Below are 20158 nucleotides of genomic sequence, written 5' to 3' on the forward strand. Positions count from 1 at the left end.
TTTCTGAAGAAGGGTCTCGACCCGAAACGTCAGCATTCCTGCTCCTCTGATGCTGCTTGGCCTGCTGTGTTCATCCAGCTCTACACCTTGTTATCTCAGATTCTCCAGCATCGGCAGTTCCTACTATCTCTCACCACTACAATAAGCATTGATTACAAACATACTTCTGTAAATGCATTAAATGCACTGTTTGGTGCATTTCAAAACTTACCAGTTGTTTGAAACTGTGTGATGTGCTCACTCGTCACTTCTCTAGCTGTTAACGCAAGGACAGTGAAAAGCAACTTCACAAATTTTCAGTCAGACGCTTTTGATACCCAGTACGTTGAGATGATAACTTATATTAGCAACAATGCTGGTGCTATGTACAGAGATAACCAGAGGATCAACTTCCAATTAAAACTACATTGAAACAGTAGCCAACGTACACCGTACAAATCTCCGAGCTATCTGTCCTCCTATAATTCAGACTCCTTAAACGTCCCTGATGTATTAGCTCCATCACTGGGGGGTTGTGTCTTCAGCTGCCTGGGCCAGGAGCTCGGGAATTTTCCCTTCTAAACCTCTCCACCACATTACCTATCCATTTCAGGCAATCCTTAAAAATTATCCTTTTGATGAAATATTCTGTCATAACAGCTCTTTATGTGGTTGGGTGTCTTTCTTTTGTTTTATAAACACTCCTGTGAGTGCTTCCCTGGGATGTTTTACCATGCAAAAGGTGCCATGTAAATTTAGTCACAGTTTGGAAGAGAGAGAGCAGCTGGAGCTTGCATACAAACCAGACAGAAGGTTGCGTCAGTCATTGCGATGTTATGATTCAAACGAAAACTGGTCCATCTACTTACTGATGCAGCTGCATCACAATCCCTTGGGCTATAGAGTAATTCAGTTTTGATTGAAATTCTGAACACTGTCATGTACCGAATAATACGACATTGTGCAGTACCATTGCGCTGGTAATTACCACATTGTTACCTTGGCTCCAGAGGAACGTTGAGTTCCTATCCACTCTGAGTAATAGAGATTTCTCCATCTCTTGCTCATTGGCATTCGAAGTGAATGGATAATGCTACAATGCGCATCACAACTAGGGCACTGGGCAAAGAGAGAGGTTTTCTGCTGGGAAGACTTCATTTAAACCATGCTGCAACCAGTGTCCTGGTGAATTGTATAATTATGGGTCTAGCTATGAGTTTTAAATTAATTAATGTAAACTAATTTGTTTTACTCTAAACTGGTTAGGGAAGTGGAGGATTCAATTGAAGGTAAGTTTAAATAAAAAGTATGAGACTGGAGGTGCAGGGTAGAGAAGAGATGAACATAATCAAAGTGCGACAGGAAAGGCCAGAAAATATAAGAAGAAGAATGCAGGAGAAATTAGAACCAGAATAAGTACAGAATGATAGGGCAGGCTTGATCAGCCAAATGGTCTATGCTTGCTCCTATTTCTTACATTCCTGTATAACCTTCCACTCAACACTCCTTGCCAGTGGTATTGTTAACTCTCCCAGAAAGGCCAACAGAACTGCCATCAGGTTCTAATGGCTAAATGAGCATTTGTGGAGATTTTAAGCCACAATGTGACACTGAAGAGAGTAGGTGTGCAGGCTGAACCCCGCCAAGGCAGGGTTTTTGTTTTAAGCTTCTGTTTGGTCTGTGCCATCCCTAATGCAGAGTATGTGGGATATTTCGGATTCTGTAGATGGTGACCGTGGAGAATTAGAACAAGTTACCAATTATAGATTTAAGCTATGAAACTGATTTGATTTTGACTTTACTTCTAAAATGCAATGCTGGAATTGTGAAGCAGAAGATGCCAAAGTCATAAAAAATATTGGAACCTCCTTTGCTGAAGTGACAAAGTGCCTGTTTTACTGGATACTGCTGCTTCTCCAGCACTTTTGTGCTATATGTTGGCTAGCCTCACTGTGAATGAAGCTATGTTCGTTTGGTTTTGAGGTTTTGCAAAAATAGAACAAATTGACATTTTCATATCTATCAGTTTGAAGGATCAGCTGTTAGAGGTACTTATTTTTGAAAAACCATGTCTTGGGAATGGAGATAGTAGGAACTGCAGATGCTGGAGGATCTGAGATAACAAGGTGTAGAGCTGGATGAACACAGCAGGCCAAGCAGCATCAGAGGAGCAGGAAGGCTGACGTTTCAGGCCTAGACTCTTTTTCTTTTCCTGCTCCTCTGATGCTGCTTGGCCTGCTGTGTTCATCCAGCTCTACACCTTGTTATCTCTTGGGAACTGAGATCTCTGGACAGTGCAAAGTTGAGATGTGGGTTTGAAATGCAATTACATCAATATTTGCCTCTGTAAAACCAGTTAATTTACCATCAAAGCAGGCTAATACTCTCAGAAATGCATTTATTTCTCCCTTAGGGGAAAAAAGGATGCTTCCTTTATGCTAAATACTAACAGGTTTACACAGAACAAATGCAGCAAGAATGTTCCTGACGACCAGGCGGACAGAACCAGGGGTCACAGTTGAAGGATTTAGAATGGGCCATTAAGGGCTGTAATTGGGAGAAAATTCTCCACATGGGTGATGAGCCTGTGGATTTCTCTACCACAGAAAACGGTTGAGACCAAAACACTGAATGTTTTCAAGAAGGAGAGAGAGATATAGTCCCGATGCTAAAGGAATCAAAAGATATGAAGAGAAAATGGGAACAGGATACTGAGTTGGAAGATCAGCCATGATCACATTGAATGGTGAGCAGGCTCGAAGTCTGAATGGCCTACTCTGTTCCTATTTTCAATATTTCCAAAGTACTCTTATCTCACACAAGAGCAAGATCCCATCCATGCTGAAAATCTGAAATGAAAACAGAACGTGCCAAAAATGCTCAGTAGGCGAGGCAGCTTCAGAGAAACAGAGTTAACCTTTCTGACTGTTTGTTCTTTCATCAGAATTATAGACCTCAGCTCTGAAATCTGAAACGTAGTCCTGTTTCTTTCCCACAGGTACTGATACATATACTGAGTGTTTCCGTTTCTCTGTCCTGTGTCATTGCCTCTGCCTATTTAACTCTTTGTGAACTAACTCTGACTTGAATTGTTCACCATGACCTTTTGTTGCTGCAAGTAACTCTATCCATGGGCCAGCCCGTATGGAAGATTAGACTGTTATTAAAGTAGTATCTGGTATGGCACATGCTAATCGTCTTCTCAGATATAGTTAGAGTCCTATGCATCATCTGGTAACAATATGAAGCTTTATTCCTTGCCCAAGGCACAACAACAAAAGAAAGACTTATGCTTTAAAGAGCCTTTCATCTCCTAGAGTTCTTTACAGTCAACAAAGTGCTTTTGAGTGCCATTACTGTTGTAATGGAGGAATGTGGCAGCCAACCTGCACACAGCAAGATCCCACTAACGGCAATTTCCCCCCACAGTGGTCGAAGCAATTTCCACCCACAGTGGTTGAAAACGCCCTCGACCATATCTCTTGCGTTTCCTGCACCTCAGCCCTCACACCCCCTCCCCGCAATAAAAACAAAGACAGAATTCCCCTCGTCCTCACGTATCACCCCATTAACCTCTGGATTCAACACATCATCCACCGCCACTTCCGCCACTTGCAATCTGATCCCACTATGAAGGATATATTTCCCTCCCCACCCTTACCTGCCTTTTGGAGGGACTGCTCTCTCCGCAACTCTCTCGTCCGCTCCACACTCCCCACCAGCCCCACCATTCCCGGCACCTTTCCCTGCAACTGCAGGAGTTGCTACACCTGCCCCTACACCACCCCCCTCACCTCCAGCCCAGGACCCAAGAAAACCTTCTACATTAAACAGATGTTCACCTGCACATCTGCTAATGTTCTACATTGTATCCGCTGTTCCCGATTTGGCCTTCTCTACATCGGAGAGACCAAGCGGAGGCTCTGAGACCACTTTGTGGAGTGCCTACGCTTGGTTCGTGACAAACAACACCTCCCAGTCGTGAACCACTTCAACTCCCCCCTCCCACTCCCTGGACGACATGTCCATCCTGGGCCTCCTCCAGTGCCACAATGACGCCACCCGGAAACTGAAGGAACAGTACCTCATATTCCACCTTGGAACCCTGCAGCCCAATGGTCTCAATGTGGACTTTATGAGCTTCAAAATCTCCCCACCCCCAACCGCATCCCAAGACCAGCACCCCCCCTCATCCCCGCCTCCGTGACCTGTCCATCTTCTCTCCCACGTATCCGCTCCTCCCACCTCACTGACCAAACCCCACCCCCACTTCCTATCTATACTCACTTACTAGCTTCATCCCCGCCTCCTTGACCTGTCCGTCTTCCCTCCCACCTACCCGCCCCTCCCTCCTCACTGACCAACCCCCATCCCAACTCCCTATCTACACTCACCCGTACTAGCTTCATCTCTGCCTCCTTGACCTGTACGTCTTCTCTCCACCTATCTGCTCCACTATCCACCTTCTATCACCGCCTCCCCGTCTCTATTTATTTCAGAGGCTCCTTCCCCTCCCCCATTTCTGAAAAAGGGTCCAGACCCGAAACGTCAGCTTTCCTGCTCCTCTGATGCTGCCTGGTCTGCTGTGTTCATCCAGTTCCACACCTTGTTATCTCAGACTCCAGCATTGGCAGCTCCTAGTATCTCTCACTAACAGCAATGTGATTTGTAGCCAGATTATCTATTTTAGCAATGATAAGCAACATGTGGCAACAGTAGCTTAGTTGGTACCATGCTCTTTTCTGAATTACAAGATGCTCGGTTTTACACTTGGTTCAAAACCTACTCCATGGGATGAGCACATAGGTCAGGGCTGACAGTGCAGTACTGAGGGAGCATTCCAAAGCTGGAGGTGCTTACACAGATAAGAAAATTGAAGATTGGATCAGGAGTAGGCCATTCAATCCATCGAGCCTGCTCCACCATTTAATGGGATCATGGTTGATCACTAAGCTCAAGACCCTAATCCTGCCCTACCTCCATATCCCTTGATTCCTTTGGCCAGAAGAGCTATCAATACCAGAAATAATAATGTGAAAGAAACTAGTCTACACGAACGTGAGGGAAAAGATTTGAACAAAACAATAGGACCACTCGATTCCTGTTCTCATTGCAGCCTTAGTTCAAATATAGACACAAGTGCTAAATTCTAGAGGTGAAGTGAGACCTACTGCCCTTGACATCAAAGCCACATTATTCCATGTGTAGCAAGGAGCCCAAGCAAGACTGGAGCCAATGGGAATTGAGGAGAAGTATCCACTGGGTGGAGTCATGCTCCTTCAAAGCAAAGATGGTTGTGGTTGTTGGATGTCAGTCATCTCAGATCCTTGGCATCTCTGCAGAAATTCGTCAGGGTAGTGTCCTAAGTTCCAACCATCTTCTGCTGCTTCATCAATGACCTTTTCTCAATCATGAGGTCAGGAGTGGGGATGTTCACCGATGATTGAACAATGTTTAGCACCATTCATAACTTCTCAGAAACTGATGCAGACATAGTCCAAACGCAGCAAGACCTGGACGATATCCAGGTTTGGGCTGACAAGTGGCAAATAACATTTATATATTGCAAATGACCAATCTCCACCAAGAGGAAATCTAACCATCATCCCTTGACTGTCAAAGGCATTTTCATCACTGAATCCACCACCATCAACATCCTGGGAGATATCATTGACCTGGACTAGCCACACAAGTGCAGTGACTACAAGAGCATAACAGAGATTAGGGAATCCTACAGCGAGTAACTCACCTTCTGACTCCAGAAAACCTGCCTATCATCTACAAGGCACAATCAGGAGTGTAAAAACCAAAAGAACTGTGGATGTTGTAAATCAGGAACAAAAACAAAATTGCTGGAAAAGCTCAGCAGGTCTGGCAGCATCTGTGAAGGAGAAAACAGAGTTAACGTTTCGGGTCCGGTGACCGTTCCTCAGAACAATCAGGAGTGTGATGGAAAACTTTCCATTTTCCTGGATGAATGCAGCTCCAACAACACTCAAGCAGCTTGATACCAGCCAGGACAAAGCAGCCCACTTGACTGGCACCATATCCACAAGCACCCCCTCCCTCAGTTGTGACAATATGTACTGTATACAAGATATACTGCAGAAATTCATCAAATCTCCTTAGACAGCAAATTCCAGAACCAAGATCACTCGATTTAGAAGGTCAAGGATAACAGATAGATGGGAACACCAGAACTTGTAAGCTCCACTCCAAGGCACTCAGCATCCTGACCTACAAGTATGTCACAGTTGCTTCAGCATCACTGGCTGAAATCCTGGAAAGTCCTCCCCAATGGCTTTGTAGATCTACCTACAGCACATGGACTGCAATAGTTCAAGAAAACAGTTCATTACCACATTCTCAAGGACAGCTAGGGATGGGCAATAAGTGGTGGTCCAGCCATGATGACTAAAAGAAAATAATGCAAAGGATGGTACTTACTTGTTCCTCGTTCTTGAAGCCCTGCAGACCCAGCTCCATGTGATCAATATCTATTGCTGGATTTGGTCCTAGATAAGTCATGATTTCTTTGAATGGCAGCACAGGCTTGAGGGGCTGAATGGCCTACTTCTGTTCCTATGTTACTGTATGTCTAAGCTCCTTTTGCACAAACTCAGTATTTAGAGTAAAGGTACCATTCTGTTTGCTTGACAATGCTGTCTTTCTGAGATCCTGCTTGCCTACTTGGGTAGATATAAATGATTCCCTGCCACAGTTTCACTCGGGGATTTGCCCCAGTGCAATCGTAATCCCTCAATCAACATCACAAAAAAGACTGGAATATTAATATGACATTGCTATTTGCAGAAATTTGCTCTATTCAAATTGGCCGCCATGTTTCCGACATCTGAACAGTGACTACACTTCAAAAGGTACTTAATTACCTACAGAGATAGTAGGAACTGCCGATGCTGGAGAATCTGAGATAACAAGGTGTGGAGCTGGATGAACGCAGCAGGCCAAGCAGCATCAGAGGACCAGGAAAGCTGACGTTTCTGAAGAAGGGTCCAGACCCGAAACGTCAGCTTTGCTGCTCCTCTGATGCTGTCTGGCCGGCTGTGATCATCCAGCTCTACATCTTGTTAGTTACCTACAGAGCACTTTCCAGTCAATGCTGACAGGTGCCAGGGTGCTGATCTGTCACTTTCTCGAACCTTGTTCTCTGACACTTTCCACCTGGCCTATCCTGGCATTAGAATCAGATATCGTCTGAGCAGGAAGCCACTGAATCTGAAACAGCTCCCAGACAAAAGGTGCAGGCTCCTTCAAAAGCAAGTTTTTATTGGAGTCAGAGAGAAAACTTAAACAGTTGAAATCCTGAGTTAGCAAATTGTTTAAATCTCGATTGTCTGTACTCCTCATCTTGCCCTGTCTGCAGCAGAATTTCCTGAATGTAGACCAGCCTTAGCAGTCATTTACATACTCACTAGAACCTTACTAAGCACTCCAGTTTGGTCATCTTCTTGGTTTTAAAGGATTAACGACAGAACCTTAGCCAAGCCACCATTGTTCATGTGGGAACCAGGATGGGCTCTGGTGTTCTTAGTTTCTCCTTCGCTGTCTTTGCCACTGCAATTTACCATTGCTGCTCTCTGGAAACCTTCCAACCCTTGTTTCTCACGGTCCCCATCTCTTCGATGTAAGGTTTAGAAATTTAGTCTGGCTGTGACGAATCAAATGCTCTGGTTAAATGGAGACAATAAGGACTGCCGATTCTGGAAGCCAGAGTTTATAGGTGTGAGGCTGGAAGAGCACAGCAGGTCAGATAGCATCCGAGGAGCAGGAAAGTCAACGTTTTGGTCTAAAACTGTTCATCAGGTTCTGGCCTGAAATGTTGACTTTCCTGCTCCTTGGATACTGTCTGACCTGCTGTGCTTTTCCAGCCTCACACCTATATGCCCTGGTTAAATGTCTTTTATTCCTCATTTGCAATATATTCACAGTAAATAAACAAAATAAAATTTCAAAGAAAATGAAAAAGAATGACACAATTCCACATGACTTTCCCCCTCAGACATTGGTGCCCAGGAGCTTAAATGAATTCCTTGGGATTCCAAGACATCCCTAGAGTTTTGACAACCCTTTGGCCTTGATTGTGCCATATTTAGTGCCACACTCTCATGCCATCTGCATCATTTGTACTGTCTGTCATGTGCCCCCTCTGAGTTCCTCTTTCTATGCCTCCTGATCTCCTTTGACTGATCTGTTCCTCTCACAAAGCCTTTGCTCCTTTAAGCGCATGGGTCTCCTCCACTTCCTCCCAGCTTCTCAAAATAACAACCGACCGGAAACCGAGAGCTGCTGTTCAGCACCATACCCCAGTGCTGCTTCACCTATCACCAGACTATTGTTTCCGTCACTATTTCCACTGTTAGTTATTCCCGAGCAATCTCAATCTGCAGCAAGTCAATACACAAGGGAAAGAGCTTTGTTCGGTCAGAATGCCATTTACCCTGCTGTGAATGGTGTCTTGTTAAAGTTGGCCTGCAATCTCTGGCAATTGTTAACTGTCAAGTGTTAATCAGGTCCTATTGTTTTCTCTGATTTCAACATTGATAAGAAAAATGTACGGTTTATGCAACAATCACAGTTTGATATCTGAATGTGACTGTCATATCGATCTATTTGGACATCACTGTTAAAGCAAAAAAAAATACTGCATAGCACCAGCCATGGCTACCATTTTTCTGAAGAAGGGACTAGGCCCGAAATGTCAGCATTCCTGCTCTTCTGATGCTGCTTGGCCTGCTGTGTTCATCCAGCTCTGCACCTTGTTATCTCACGGCTACCAGAAGGTTAGTGTTTTGCAGTTGTGACTACACAATGTAATGTAGGACTACATCAGGCAATGTCTGCACTGCAAATTTCCCCAGTGTGATATATGCAGGGTTACAGGGATAGGGTAGGGGTGTTGAATCTGGATGGGATGCTCTTTGGTGGACTTGATGGGCCGAATGGCTGATTTCCACACTGTGAGGATTCTATGTTTCTATGACACTGGCCAGCTAATCTGCTTTTACGCAGTCAATTCAGGGACTCTTGTTCATCAGGGATAGCCTTCTTGTTCTTGGAAGTAATTTCTGCAGGAGAGTCATGCTGCACTCAAAATGCTAACTCTGCTTCTTTCTGCACAGATGCCGCCAGGCCTGAACAAAAACGGAAATTGCTGGAAAAGTCCAGCAGGTCTGGCAGCATCTGTGGGGAGAAATCAGAGTTAACGTTTCGGGTTGAATGACACTTTCTCAGAACAAATGGTAGCTAGGAAACTGTCAGTTTATATGCAGAAGATAGGGTGGGGTGAGGGGGTAAGGAGTAAGTGAAAGGTGGGGATAGAGCCCAAAGAGAGAGAAGAGCAGTTGGAAAAGGAGTGGATGACAATCTGGCTCGGAGGGTGAATGGGGACTGTTCATGGCTAACAACTGGTTGTGTGTGATAGCAGATGATGTGATAACAAGGCCGGGTGTGTGGGGCTTGGGTTAAAGACATAAGAGAGGGCGCTCAAGCCCTAAAGTTATTGAACACAATATTGAGACGAGAAGGCTGCAGGTTCCCCAAGTGGGAAATGAGGTGTTGTGCTTGTGCTGAGCTTAGCTGGAACACAGCAGCAAACCTGAGACAGAGATATTGGCCATGGGAACAGAGTGATGTGTTGAAGTGGCAGGCAACTGGTACCAGACCTACTGAGTTTCTCCGGTATTTGCTGTGTTTAATTTTTGTGCTCATGTCCTGGAGCAGAACTTGAATCCACATTGTCTGACTCAGAGGTGAGTGTGTTACCACTGAGCAACAGTAAACACCCTAGACTGTAAATAATCGGGCGCTTTTTCTCCTGTCACTATTTGAGAGGCTTATTGTGCACACATTGGCCTGGCATATTTCTTACCTTGGAACAGGGACAGAAATATTCCATTAGATGGGAAGCACTTTGGGACTTCCTAAAATTTGAAAGTTGTTATATAAATGCAAATCATTTTTATTTTAGCTATCTCTTTCTTTCTTACTTGTTATGCTCACAGAGTTAAAAAAAAAACCTTGTCGTAGCTCACTGAGCCAGCTTTCATTTGCTTTGCAGTCAGTTGCATAAAAAATACACACTTCAAGAATACTGTCGTACTGCAGTTGAGTCATACATGGTTATGCCAATTTGAACTCCATGTAAGAGGTAGTGGTGTAGTGGTGGTGTTATGGGATTAGCAATTCAGCAGCTCAGAACAATGTTCAGATGGCATTGGTTCAAATAGCAACTGGAGGAATTTCAATTAGGTTCAGTTAGCTCAGTTGGCTGGATGGCTAGTTTGTGAGGTAGCCCAATTCCAACATTTCCCACACTCTCTAAGATTACCATGAGGTGTGGTGACCCTCAGGTTAAACCACCACCAATAGTCTTTCCCTCAAATGAGTGAGCACGGTGGCTCAGTGGTTAGTACGGCTCTCTCACAGCATTAGGGATGTGGGTTTGATTCCAAGCCTGGGTGACTGTCTGTGTGGAGTTTGCACATTCTCCCCGTGTCTGTGTGAGTTTCCTCTGGGTGCTCTAGTCCAAAGATGTGCAGGTTGTGTGGATTGGGCATGGGAAATGTAGGGTGAGGGTATAGGTCTGGGTGGGATGCTCTTTAGATGGTCAGTGTGCACTCAATAGGCCGAATGGCCTGCTTCCATACTGTAGGATTCTATCAGTCTAGCCTGATGGTCTGGTAGGACAATGGTGAGCTTCCCATTGGTCTGGAGTCATGTGTAAGCCAGACTAGGTAAAGATGATAGATTTCTTTACCAAAAGGACAATGGTGAACTAGTTGAGCTTTTGAACAAGGTCAGAAAATACACAACACCAGCTTATAGTCCAACAGGTTTATTTGAAAACACAAGATTTTGGAGCATAGCCCCTTCATGAGGTGAAGTGAAAAAGAGGCACACAGGACACAGAATTTATAAGTAAAAGACCAAAGGGTCACACAACTGATGAGAATGCATTAAACAAATTAAGATGCTGTTAAATCTTTCATCAGTCAGAAGGCTTTAATTGAATAATATGTATATGTAAATCCCCAAATTTCTTTCAAGTCACTGCTCCGAGAGTACTAAAGGTTTTATCAATGTAAAGAAAATGTGACATTTTAGGTCAGACAATGCATGTTAGGTGTGAGGCCTTGTTTAGAATGTGTTTATGTTTTGGTTTGGAGTCAGAATGGTTTTAGTTCTAAAGTAAGAATTTCTGAAACGACTGACTGCCGTTTCATTAACTGATGGTCTATAAATAGTCTGTTTTTTGAACAAAATAGAATATATCTGTAAATACAAGTTCACCCCATAGGCTTATGTGTGCGCGTGTGGGCAGGCAGTGGGGGGACGAGAGAGAGAGAAAGAGAGAGAGTGCCCGCTAGTGTGTGTGGGGCTGTGTGTGGGGATGGGGGGTAGTGAGAGAGAAAGAGAAAGAGTGTGTGTGTTTGTGTGTGTGTTTGTGTGTGTGCGTGTGTGTGTGTGTGTGGGGGTGGGGGGTAGTGAGAGAGAAAGAGAAAGAGCGTGTGTGTTTGTGTGTGTGTGTGCGCACGTGCGCTTGAAAGACAGTGTGTGGATGAGAGAGGATCTGTGTGAGTGTGTGTGTATGCATGCGTGTATGTAAGTGTGCGTGTGTGAGTGTACAGTGTGGTGGGGTCACCTTTAGTGCAACATGAACCCAAGATCCCAGTTGAGGCCATCCTCATGGAGGCCGATCTTCACTATCAGCCTCTGCTCAGCGACTCTGCATTGTTGTGCGTCCTGAAGTCCACCTTGGAGGATGTTTGCCCAAAGATCCGAGGCGGAATGTCTTTGAATGGTGAACTGTTCCCCCACTGGGAGGGAACATTCCTGTTTGGTGATTGTTACGCGGTGTCCATTCATCCATTGCCGTAGCGTCTGCATGATTTCGCCAATATACCATGTCTCGGGACATCCTTGCCTGCAGTGTATGACATAGACAACATTGGCTGAGTCACATGAGTATCTGTCGTGTGTGATGGTAGTGTCCATGTCAAAGTTCTGACATGTCTTGCAGTGGTTGCCATGACAGGGTTGGGTGGTGTTGTGGTCAATGTTTTCCTGAAGGCTCGATAGTTTGCTGCGAACAATGGCCTGTCTAAGGTTTGGCAGTTGCTTGAGGATGAGAAGTGGAGGTGTGCGGAAAATATTGGCGAGGTGCTCAGTGTCATCAATAATGTGTTGAAGGTTGCAAAAAGCATGGTGTAGTTTCTCCACTCCCAGGAAGTACTGGACGACAAAGGTACGCTATCAGATATATCACATATCTGCCTTCTGAGGAGGTAATTACTGTTTTTCACTGTATCACGTCAGAACTGGCGATCGATGAATTGAGCAGCGAAAAACCGTAATGACCTCCTCAGAAGACTCACACTGTCTCTCCCTCACACACACACATACACACTCTCCCTCACACACATACACACTCTCCCTCACACACACATACACACTCTCCCTCACACACATACACATTCTCCCTCACACACACACACACACTCTCCCTCACACACACACACACATACACACACACTCTCCCTCACACACATACACATTCTCCCTCACACACATACACACTCCCCCTCACACACATACTCTCCCTCACACACATACACACACACTCTCTCCCACCCACGCACACATACATGCACCCACCCACACACACACTCTCTCTCTCTCCCATGCACACACACACACACTCCCTCACACACATCCTCTCTGTCCCCCATCCCCCACACACACACACACTCTCTCCCTCCCTCACACATACAAACACACACACGCACTCTCTCTCTCATACATATATACACTCTCTCACACACATACACACACCTTCTCTCTCTCCCTCATACACACACACACCATCTCTTTCTCCCACACACACACATACACACACACACACACACACATGCACAAACACAGATACATTCTACTTTGTTCAAAAAGCACACAATTTACAGATAGTCAGTCAATGTGGTGTTTTATAAATTCCTACTTTAGAAATAAAACCATTCTGACTCCAAACCAAAACACAAACAGATTCTAAACCAGACCTCATACCTAACAGACATTGTCTGACCTAAAATGTCACCTCTTCTTTACACTGATAAAACCTTTAGTTCTCTCGGGGCAGTGACTTGAAAGAAATTCGGGGATTTACATATACATATTAATCAATTAAAATGTCCCAACTGATTAAAGATTTACTAGTATCTTAGGTTTGTTTAATGCATCCTCATCAGTTGTGTGACCCTTTGATCTTTTACTTATAAATTCTGTGTTTTATGTGCCTCTTTCTCACTTCACCTGACGAAGGGGCTACGTTCCTTGTGTTTTCAAATAAACCTGTTGACCTAAACCCTGTTGTCGTGCGATTTCTGACCTTGTCCACCCCAGTCCAACACCAGCACCTCCACATCATGAGCTATTGGAGAAGGAGCTGGTATGGTGGTAATGTCACTGGATGATCTAACAATCCCAAACCTACATGAGAACATAGGTTCAAATCACATCATAGTGAAATTTGACTTCAATAAAAAAAAGTGAGCCTAATGGTCACCATGTAATCACTGTGGATTGCGGTAAAAATACATCTTGAACACCATGTTCCCACCAAGAGCGTGGCTTATGGGGATTAAAGAGTAGGTCACCCTCTCGTCTTCAAATTGCTGCCACATTCCTAATAGTTTATAGGAACAGGAGACCATGTAACTCTCTGAGCCTGTCCCATCATTATCAATGAGTTATCAACCAAACTGTGATTCTGTAAACCTTCTTTTACCCCATGTACCTTAATATCTTTGGCTAATGATAATCTATATCACTCATAGTTCAACTATTCAATTGTTGTTTGCAGAAGTGAAAATTTTTTTAATCCATTCACAGGATATGGGTTACACTGGCTAGGCTAACATTTCTTGCCCATCCCTAATTGCCCTAGAGAAGGTGGTGGTGAGCTGTTTATCTACACTGCTGCTTTCCAATTTCTAATGCTTTGAATGTAGAAGTGTTTCTTAGTTTTATGACATAAAGATCAGGCACAAAATTTTATACTTTGCCCTCCTTGGCTTCCCAAGCAGCAGAAGTAGTTTTTCCCAATAAACTCTGAGACATAGAGTGACAGATCAGTCTCTGATTAGGAAGGCAATTGAAATGTCAGCATTTATTGCAAGGGGAATGCAGTATAAAAGCACTGAAGTTTTGTTTCAGCTGTACAGGGCCCTGGTGAGACCACATCCAAAGTATTGTGTACAACTTTGGTTTCTGTGTTTGAAAAGATATAATTACATTAGAAACAGTTCAGAGAAGGTTTACTCAATTCATTCCCGGGACAAAAGGTTTATGAAGAAAAGTTGAATAAGTTGAGTGTTTACCTTTCGAGGTTTTGAAGAATGAGCCGTCTTCATATCGAAACATATAAGATCCTGAGAGAACGTGATGGATGGGATACCAAGCAAATGATGGATGGGATACCAAGCAAATGTTTCATCTAAAGGTTGGAGACTAGAACTGGTGGCCACTGTTTTAAAATAAGAGGTTTCCATTTAAAACAGAGATGCCGAATATTTTCTTCCCGAGAAGAAGTGCAGACTGGATCATTGAATATAGCCAAGGTTGACTTAGGTATATTTTTAATAAATAAGGGAGTCAAGGGTTGTGGCGGGCAAAAAAGTGGGATTGAAATCACAATCAGATTGGCCATGATGGCATAGAACATAGAACATAGAACAGCACAGCACAGTACAGGCCCTTCGGCCCACGATGTTGTGCGGACTTTTTATCCTACTAAGATCAATCTACCCTGCATACCCTACATTTTACTATCCTCCATGTGCCTATCCAAGAATCGCTTAAAAGTCTCTGGCATGTCCAGATCTGGATCATTAATGACCTCATGACAGCCTTGGTCCAAACATGGACAAACGAGGTGAGGTGAGTTACAGCTCTCGACATCAAGACGACATTTCATTGAGCTTGGTACCAAAGACCTTAGCAAACTGGAATTAGTGGGAAACAAGGGGAAAATGCGCCTCTGGTCAGAGTCATATTTACGTAAAGGAAGAAGGTTGTGGTGATTGCAGGTCAGTCATCTCATGTATAGGATATCTCAGCATGTGCTCCTCAGAGTTGTATCCCCAGCCCAAGCATCCAGAGCTGTTCCATCAATGACCTCCCTTCCGTCATAAGATCAGAAGTGGGGATGTTTACTGGTGATTGCACAGTGTTCAACACTGTTTGAGACTCCTCAAATGCTGAAGTAGTCCATGTCCAAAAGTAACAAGCCCTGGACAATATCCAGCTTTGAACTGATGAGTTGCAAGTAAGATTCATGCCATACAAGTGGAGAAATAAGAAACAATGTGACTCCAGACCCACAGCAATGTGGTTGACTCTTATCTGCTCTCTAAGATGGGCAATAAATGCTGGCCTATCCACAAACGATCATAAATGAACAAGAAAAATATAACTACCACCCTTTGACATTCAGTACTGTTACCATCATGGATACCCCCGACATAAACATTTACCATTAACTAGCAGTTGAACTGAACTACCCATATAAATACTATGGCTGCATGAACAGGTCAGAGGCTAGGAATGCTGCGACAAATACTTTCTGACTCCCCAAAGCCTGTCCACCACCTACAAAGATGAAACACATCTCTCTTACCTGGATCAGTTCAGTTCCAACAGCACTCAAGACATTTGACACCATCCAGGACAAAATGGCCTGTTTGTTTGGCACCACAACGAAAAATTTTCACTCCCTCCAGCACCAATGTACAATGGCAGCAGTATTTATAATATGTAAAATTCAGTCTAGCAATTTATCAAAACAGCACCTTCCAAACCCATGACTATTTCCATCTAAAAGGACAAGGACAGCAGATACATGGGAATATCACAACCGCCAAGAATCCTTACAAGTCACAGACCATTGTGACTTGGAAATATATTGCCATTCCCTTCAGCGTTGCTGGCTCAGAATCCTAGAACTCCCTCTAAAAGGTATTGCCAGTATGCCTGCATAAAATGGACTGCTGTGGTTGACGAAGGTAGCTCACCACCACCTCCTATGTGTTAACTAGGGAAGGACAATAAATGCTGGCCCAGCCAGCGATATCTATGTCTTGTGAATGAATAAAAAAATTAGTGCAGCAGGCCCAAAAGGCCTATTCCTGCTTCTAAATCTTTCATTTCTATGTCCTTTGCTTGTTCCTCTAATGAACTTGAAAAGTTTGATCAAAATCACCCATTACCTACTTAACTCCAAAGAATGTGACTCCAGTCTGAGGAATTGTTCGCTGAAGCTTTTCAGGCAGTGTTTGAGACCCTTGAGCGCCTGTCATAGAAAAGTAAAACATGGAGTCCTCTGATGTAAATGCGATCCCTGTATGATATTGATGAATGTTCCGGTGATCAGAGGCTTTAGCAAGGTTCTGAATACTGGGTTGCCATCCAATGACAGTCCATGCATCTGGGGGATCTGAGTGGTGTTTTCCGTAATGTACTTTATCAGTGGGCATTCTTTAATCTAATTTGAAATTAATCTAGTTTTTGGAACTTTAAATTAAAACATGAAGAAGGCCACGGGAAAGTACTGTAGGCACAGGAGGCCATTTGGCCTATTGAGTCTATGCTAGCTCTATTTCGTGCAATCCAGTCAGTCCCTTTCCACCCACCCTATCCTCATAGCCCTATATGTTAATTGCCCTTCAGTGCCTATCCAATTTTCTTCAGAAATAATTCATTGTCTTCACTTCCCTGAAATGCATTGGGACCCAGATCATTACCACTGCGTTAATATGTTCTTCCACACATTTCCCACTATAACACTTATTTTCAACCTTAAATCTATGTCACCTAGTCCTTGGACGACCAACTGATAGGGATAAGTTTTTGTTTGTCTAAGTTTTCTAAACATGAAAAAAATCTGAATCACCCTATCAGGTTCTCCTCTCAATCTCATTTACACCCAGGCCCCATGTGTTGTGCTATTCTCACAGTATCTTCTGATACCTTCAAAGATCTAGGCACGTAAAAAGCCAAGTCCCTCTGTCCCTGCACAGTCTTTACACCTTTATGATTAAGTGTATATTAACCACTAAGTGGTTCAAAAATCTCCAGTATCAGGGCTGAGTTAGAACTTGAGCAGAAAGATATATTAGAGGGATTTAAGCTAAACATTTGGTTTTATTGCTCTTTCCAAACTCATTTAATTCTTGGTCTGCTTGTTCAGATCTGCTGATGAAATTTGACCACTCGACCATAATTTTCAACTCCACTTTCCTACCTTTTTCCTGTAACTCTTGATTTCCTTAAAAGGTTACTGGGGTCTTGTGCCCCCTTCTCCATGTCCAATTTCACAACATGTGCGAATGCAAGTTTCCCTTTCTCTAGACTTTTCATGAACTGTACTTTCTGTGTGCTTTGTAGTTGGATATTTAGTTGTTAACGGTTGTAATCAGGCTGGATTACATGGACTATGTTTGATTACTAATTGAATTGACTGCAGTGTAGGCAAAGGAGCCTCTTCAATAACACTTCATTATGGGATTCTTTTATGTATTGGCTGTACAGGAATCTGGAAATGAAGAGGATTAGGGTTATCGTTAATAATTGAAGATAACATTAACTGATAAGGAGAAGGGAAATACACTGCATGGAGAGAAAATGGATGAGCAATTAGCCATCGACACTGATGATCTAGCAGGGGCCCGGAATGTGCTGTAAGTTGAAATACAGCGACTTTATGGCTGTACATGTGGTGTGTCACAGAAACTCTCAGTTCCCTTGAGCTCAAGCATGAAATCATGGTCATAGAGTGATAGATTCATACAGCACAGAACAGACCCTTTGGTCCAACTCGTCTGCGCTGACTAGACATTCCAATCTGATTTAATGCCATTTGCCAGCATTTGGAACATCTCGCTCCAAACCTTTCCTATTCATTTATCCACCCAGATGCCTTTTAAATGTAATAATTGTACCAGCCTCCACCACATCCTCTGGCAGCTCGTTCTATACACGCACCACCCTCTGTGTGAAAATGTTAACCCTCAGGTCCTTTTTAAGTCTTTCTCCTCTCACCTTAAGCCCATGCCTTCCAGTTTTGGACTTCTCTACCCTTGGAAAAAGATGGCTATTCAGCCTATCCATGCTCCATCCATTTTATAACTATTTATTAGGTCACCCTCAGCCTCTGAAGCTCCAGAGAAAGAAGACCCAGACTCCCTATAGCTCAAATCCCTCAACCCTGGCAACATCCTTGTAAGTCTTTTGTGAACCCTTTCAAGTTTAACAACATCCTTCCTATAGCAGGGAGACCAGAATTGCACACAGTATTCCCATAGTGGCCTAACCAATGTCCTGTACAGCTGCAACATGATGTCCCAACTCCGAATGCACTGACTGTCAATAGAGCAACTAACTGCCTGACATGTGGATACTGATCCGGTGGGAGCAAATGAAAAACGGAGATCAGTCAGCAATGGGCAAAAGTGCATTCAGCAACAAGGATCTCAACATGATTTTTGGAAACACCGCTAACAGGGAATGTACAGAAAGCAGGCATTTGGACCCAATAGATCAATGCAAACGTTTACCTCCCACTTGGGGTGGCACGGTGGCACAGTGATTAGCACTGCTGCTTCACAGCGCCAGGGACCTGGGTTCAATTCCACTTGAGCAACTGTCTGTGTGGAGTTTGCACATTCTCCTCACATCTGCGTGGGTTTCCTCCAGGTGCTCTGGTTTCCTCCCACAGTCCAAAGATGTGCAGGCTAGGTGGATTGGCCATGCTGAATTGCCCGTGGTGTTCAGCAATGTGTACATTAGGTTGAGTGGGATGCTCTGTGGATCGGTGTGGAGTTGTTGGGCTGAAGGGCCTGTTTCCACACTGTAGGGATTCTATGAGATATGGAGCCTTATGGCTGCCTTCATGTTCTCCTGACCCAGAATCACAACTTTCAAGGTTTAAGTGCCAGTTCAAAACTTGGGAACAAAAGTCAAGATAGACACTGCAATACTGAGGAAGTGCTGAACTGCCCAAAGTCTGTTTTTTGCATGAGATGCTACATTCAGGCTCCACCACTTCTCTCAGATGGACATAAACGATTCCACTGTGCTTTTTCTGAGAAGAGCAAGATTATCTCATCACTGCTGTTTGGTATGGGCTTAAGGTGGGAGGAGAAAGATGTAAAAAGGACCTAAGGGTTTCATGCAGAGGGTAGTGCGTGTATGGAACGAGCTGCCAGAGGAGGTGATGGAGGCAGGTACAATTATAACATTTAAAAGGCATCTGGATGGATCAATGAATAGGAAAGGTTTAGAGTGATATGGGCCAAATGCTGGCAAATGGCATTAGGTCAGATTGGGATGTCTGGTCAGCACAGATGAACTGGACCAAAGGGTCTGTTTCTGTGCTGTATGAATCTATGACTCTGTGACCATGATGTTTGCGGGAGCTTGCTGTGTACAAATTGGCTGCCATGTTTCCTAGATTACAACAGTGACTACTTTTCAAAAGTATATGAGCTGACCGTGCCAACTGTGGTCATACATTGTTCCCCCACCTTGAAGCCTGACTATGAATGACCCCCACCCCCACTTTCCGAATTAGCATGTTCCTATCTCGGCTTTGCCGTAACCCCCTTTTACAAATACAGTTGCCCTCCATCACAATGTGTCAGCTTCACTTCCCCAAACCTGCAGTCCCTGATCTCCACAAATAGATTCCTGAGCCTACCTCTGACATCAGGGACCCCATGTCTCCTGCAGCCCTCCCCACTTCATTTAGTTTCTGCAGACAGATGCAATGGGCTAACAGTGGCCCATCCCCTTGGATGACCTAACCAGACAACCCCAGATGAACAGAGCCCAGATCCCTAACTGATAGCTATACACCTCCTTCACTGCATTGGCCCTTGTCCCCTGGATTAGACACTAATGAGCCACAAGATTGGTGTTTACCCACTCCCCACACTATAGAGGCATGGAATCCCTGACCAAGATCACCCTGAAAGGATGCCTGACCGTGGACTGGTATCAGAGGCTTCCCTGAACAAACATAGCAAGTGAGAGGCCCTGATGTGCAGCCTAGTCCAGTCCATAAGCTGGGTGATTGTCTGTGCATGTAAAATATCCTTGCAGCAGCCAT

The sequence above is a fragment of the Rhincodon typus genome, chromosome 13 (assembly GCF_021869965.1).
Source record: "Rhincodon typus isolate 14 chromosome 13, sRhiTyp1.1, whole genome shotgun sequence".
In the NCBI taxonomy this organism is placed as follows: Eukaryota; Metazoa; Chordata; class Chondrichthyes; order Orectolobiformes; family Rhincodontidae; genus Rhincodon; species Rhincodon typus.